Genomic DNA, 5842 nt, shown 5'->3' with positions numbered 1-5842 from the left:
GAGGACCTGCCTTAAAAAATGTTCAATAATCTGACACGTGTTTGGCTTGTTTTCAGTTGCTGCTGTCAGGTGGACACAGAGGGTGAGGGAAATCAGGAAAAAAAAAAAAAAAAAAAAACAGTCTACATCCCCAAAAACAAAAACATTCATCTTGACATATTGACCACTGGATGTGTAATATATTTTGATATTTTGAACAATCTGCACACACATTAAATGAAAAACACATCAAGTACTCTTGGGGCACCACCATGCCCTGAAGTGTCATCTTTTGAAAGAGATCCTCTTCTATACTAAATGAATCATGAATTGCTGTTTCTGGACATCTACCTACATGCAGCCATCCCCCACACTATAGGCCACAGACGTATTCGTATTCACCCTCACTTGGACTTCTGTGGATGCTTTAGAGATGTGAATCACACTGTATATATTTAACACTGACCACTGGGACTGATGTACAATGAAAAAATCTCGTAACTAAGTAGGAATATAACTAGGGCTGCAGCAGTATTTATGTTTGAAGGCATACCATGGTATTAAAATGTATGGTTATAGTACTGCATACATTTGGTTGTCTGATTCTACCATATTATTGTTATTATAAATATACATATTTCAAGTTTATATCAAATTTCATGTCTGTCAGGACATAATATTTTGTGATATTATGAAGGATTGATGAATCCTGTGCACCTTAAATCCTGCGACACACTGAGTGCAGATTGCTGAACGCGTGTTCTCATGGGCTCACATTAGGTGTCCTGTCACTTGTAACCTCAAACAGAGAGGAATTTCTATTTCTTGTGAATATCGCTGTGAGTTACCAATAAAAATTACCGAAAGTAAACATTGACTTATTCATTTCTAAACCGTTAGCTTTTCCTAACCTAATCGGGTAGTTGTGTTGCCTAAACCAAAGCAAGCTGTTTTCTTGCTTAAGCCTAACCAAACTGTGACGGAAAAATAAAAATTTTATTTTAAATATCTCAAAACGATGCATTTACTGAGCCCTAGAAGGGAAATGGGTGGTTGAAAAAAAAGATACATTTGTGACATCCCACACAAACCTGTTTCGTTTAGGTCAGTGTTCTTCGAGGTCAATCCGACACAGCTGACGATAGAATAGATTGGCTGAACAGACAGAAGGGACACTTGTGCTGTGATTGATTGTTACCTCGTCAGAATTTTACAGTGAAATAATCAATAACAGCTTTATTTGGGTTATGGAGAGTGGGAAGGCTCGGTGCCAGCAAGTCGGGCTGCACCTCTATTCACACTAAGCTTGAGCACAGCAGTTCTAATGTTACTTGGTTTCTGCAAGGGGTGGTTTAACACCAGGCTGCCCACCGTTCGGACACATGGCTTGTCCAGTCTCTCCAATCCAGACTGGGACTGCCAAAGAGATTGGAGTGTTTACTGGGGAAACTACAGGTCAAACTCCCCTGTATAAGCAGAGACTCTGACTTTGTTATTATCTCCCCGGTTTCCCCCGCTCATCCATCGAGATCGAATAAAAAAATACTTTTTTCATCATGTCCCACGTCCCAGAGTGCTGTAAAAATTCACAAAGTCAATAAAAGTCAATACAAATTCTTGACCACACACAGGACACAAACCCTGCATGCTCACAAGATGGTTATGTGCAAAATCCATGAATCCAGCACTGATTGTTAAGTATGAAGTCTTTTTCCATCTTTATACTCTATCACCTGACTTCCTAAAGACGTTCCAACAGAAAACGTATCATACAAGATAACATTCTATGTTCATAGATGTGAGGTCAAACACACCAATTATTGAAAAGTAACGTGAAATCAGAGCAAAAGCTGAGACGGTTGCAGACCTCGCAGAGGCGTGTACTGCAACGTCCTGCAAAACCACACCCATCTGGTTGAAATCCGTTTTTAGTGTGACCCATAAGGTGACAAGTGGATTTAGAGTACGAGAGGCTCCAGCAGGTGGTTAATCCCTGACAAGTGTCAAACTCTGTGTTGTGTTGAACAGCTAAATCTTTCTTTTCATAGAACACTATATCTTTCAACACATGTGCATGTGTTTGTGAACAGAATTAATCATTTATCATTGATCATTAATCAAGCTGTGTTTGGCATACTCTAAATTTGTCACATTTTAATCAGAGCCTTTGCTGCTTAGAGCTCCAACGGAGCCAGTGTCCCTCAGGATCCACATCTGGGGCTAATTGATCACCCGTCACTCTGAGCATTGATTTATCTGGACTGCTCGCAGACACAGAATCCCATCAACTACTTGAGTTACAGCCTCAGTCTTAAGCGGCACTCAAGTTTAATCAGGAGCTCACATCATTATTTTAGAATTGAATAAATAAGTTACACCCATTTATCAGTTTTCACATGATACATGTTGTACAGACAACCCTCATGTCATTCTCTAATTAGTGTTGCAGCAGGAGGCTAGGAGGAGCCAGCACAGTAGTGTGTAGATGAAATGCAGGAGAATTCATTCAAAGGTATAGCCTACTCACAGCAAAAAAACAAGACCAATGAAAAAACAGTTTAATATTATTTTGGTTTTACTCTTCAACTTATTGGTTGTCAAAGCATGTTAAACACTGATGTCTTTGTCTTCTAGTACTAGTGCATTATTCTGTTAAAAGCTTATCAGGGTATTTTTGTATAATATGCTTCAAAAAAAAGAAAGGCTCCAGGATTACTGGTTATAATCACACTCACTTTAGAATTTCCACTGCCTTTACCTGGAAATATCGATATTGTTCATGTCTGCATGCCATAGAGGAATATAATGTTGATATTTTCACCAGTCACTGCACTGTTTGTTGCAGAGGAATAAAGGAAGTGTATTTTTTGCGTTCCAGTTTATCGCTGAGAGGTGTGTTGCCCAGATATCTAAAGCAGCTACAATCCATATTTTTAGAACAACAGTGGATCAAACAACTGTGTAAAATGTTGCTCATATTGACAGACACATCACCTGACTCTGCAGTTATCTTTAACTCTGCAGAACATTTTAACATTGTTTTGGTTTTTCTGGTGTTTGCTTTCACCAGGCTCATACCGTCACCTGTTTTCAGTGAAAGAGCCCTAAAACCCACTGTTCTTCTGCCAAGCATCATCAACTAACTGGTGAACATAGTGGAGCATTTCACAGCTTAGCCTTCAAATGTACAGATGTGTTATTCAAACTGGACTTCCTGGATTGGATTACATGTCTTTATACCCCCTTAACATTCCTATGTTTCTCTTAAGAGTAAGTGGAGACAAAAATAAAGGGGCCAGAAACACGACGCCAGATAAATACTAATGTGTGTGCTTGATAGGTAACCATATGCTAACAAGTTTGCCACATCAACCTAAATGCATTACATGCAATTCAGATAAGGTGTATAAGACGAACTGGAGTCTGCACACAATACGACAGAAATTAAAAAAAACAATCTGAATCTAATTTCTGAAGGAGAAGACAAAATGTCTATATGTACATTCAAGTTTATAAAACGTGACAATATAATATACAAATGCTCTGTTAACATGCTAACATGTTCTGTTGCCTGAGAGCCTGCCCTCTGCCTATATTTTCTTATTTTCTTAAGCTGGGCTCAGACTACAGTAGTATCGGGCGGATTTAACCCTGATTTGCCCCTCCCAATAATTGGAGGAGCACTCTGGTCAGAGAGTTCAGTTGCTCTTGAAGGTTGGCCCAGATTATCTGTTAATGTGAGGGGTTTATAGATCAAGACTGAACCCTCCCAAACTACTCCAGACTCATAGGGGCTGCCCGATAAATATCACATGTTTGGCTGATATTGTTCTATTAAACACAATATCAAATGTGCTTGATATTTAGGATTCAACATGTGGACTACTGCTTTTTTATTCTCACAACAGCCAGTGAGACAAATATCCTGGAGCAGCTGAGAATGTTGCCCAGCAACAGTAAACAACTCTAGCCATTGAGGCTAACGTCAGTGAGCATACTACTATTGATGGGTAATAAGGATGAATGGGTCTCTCTGATGATTTTATCATCCAGACTCGTTTCTTCTGCTTTTCAATTTCTCACTGCAAACAATTAACATTAGGCCTACGACTGCAAGTTGTCTCTATTTGTTTGCATTTGAGTTCACGAGACAGAGATCATATGAGGTGCTGCATTGTTCCCCTCTGGCATGAGACTTTTCATAACATCCTGTAGTGTGTGATGTGCTATTACTTTCAAGTCTTGTAGTGTTTTCATGTTTGAGATTATAGACAAGACTATCAGTAGCCCTTTTTAGATAGAAAAGGCGGCACATTAGCTCCAAGGTAAGGACGGCAAAGTTCCGCCCTGTCTTTCTAAAACGGAGGCATAATATTCCTCCTTTTCCATGAGCCACTTCTGAGGTAGGCGTAAACATGTGACGCGGCGTGAAGCTCAAAGTTGGGCTGTGAACAGTGACAACGAATTTGTCTTCAAAATAAGACCTTTACAATGCACCCCATTGGAGTTTAGAACTGGGTTCATAGCGGGGGGCTTTTAATTGGAAAGTAGCAACCGGTCTTAGCTTGCCGACACAACAACAACCTAACACAACCAAACAGCTACAGAGACCGAGAAGACGCTAGCATCTCCTCGGTCTCAGCAGCTGTCCAGTTGCTCATCTTAATGTCCGCGGATGAAATGATGGACTGACTGCTGTGATCAGATTCTTGATTTTAAAACTTCCGGCTGTGGGTCGCACAACAGTGCAGGTCATCAACACCTCCGCCCACCTCACGCAGAGGCCGGCACATTGACGCCTCGGTTTTAGATAGCAGGCGAGGCGGAAATAAGTGTACCCTCCAAGGCGGAAAATCAGCGGACCAAAACAGACCCTCAATTTGCCGGCCTCTGTCTAAAACCGCGGACCGAGCCGCCAAAAGGACGGGCAAATTGGCGGCTTGGTGCCCTGTCTAAAAACGGCTAGTGAGTATTGTCCTTACGTGTGTGATGCAACCTGATTTCACAGTCGGTTAGGATTTTAAAAGTCCTGTAGTCAGAGCCCAGTCGTAGTATTATGCTGTGTTTGGGATGTTTCAGGGCATCACCCTTTGGGCATTAGTTGTGTAGCCTCCAGTCAATGACCGGGTTACATTACTGTCTCATCATAGATCTCTGTCTGTTTGACCGAGGGTGGGGTGTACACACACACACACACACACACACACACACACACACACACACACAGCAGAGAGGTATCAGCAGACAGGATGAAGTCACATTCACACTTGTAGCTCACTTGACCCCAGCTGCTTTCGTTCTCGGTTTAGTTGAGCCAGGAAAGAGTGGCCAGCTTTGAGTAGTTTGTTTTTTCAAACTGCAATCAAAAAAATAAGTATAGGTCATCTTTAATGCATCTATCGTGCTGGATGATCATTGTTCGGTCACATCATGAAATGGATGGATGTAGCCAATCCTTTATTGTCAGAAAAGATGTGTCCACTCTTACACAGATGTAATTGGTCATTCTAAAGGACGATTAAACGCAGCAGAGGCTAGGGCTTGTAAAATGACCATGGTTAATAATCCACTGTACAGTATGTAGTTGGCCTGATAATGAGACTGAATTGCTGTTTTCACATAATTGAGAAAGTCTTAGGTGTGGGTGGCCATTCAGAGGTCTGGGACCAGGCTGATATCTATTTTTGCTGTATTGTGAACACAATTATGGTAAACACACATCCAATTCTGCACACACAGAGTCATTATTGCTGCTGGCAAGAATCAAAGGCAATCACAGGACTGCTGTAAACTGTTTGGACTCGTTTTCATTTGCAGCTCATCGATCGAGGCGGTCATTAAAAGAGCAGCGATGGATAAGAAT

Source organism: Sparus aurata, chromosome 13 (genome assembly GCF_900880675.1).
Source record: "Sparus aurata chromosome 13, fSpaAur1.1, whole genome shotgun sequence".
Taxonomy (NCBI): domain Eukaryota; kingdom Metazoa; phylum Chordata; class Actinopteri; order Spariformes; family Sparidae; genus Sparus; species Sparus aurata.
The sequence above is the reverse complement of the archived record's forward strand: the minus strand, read 5'-3'. Positions refer to the sequence as shown.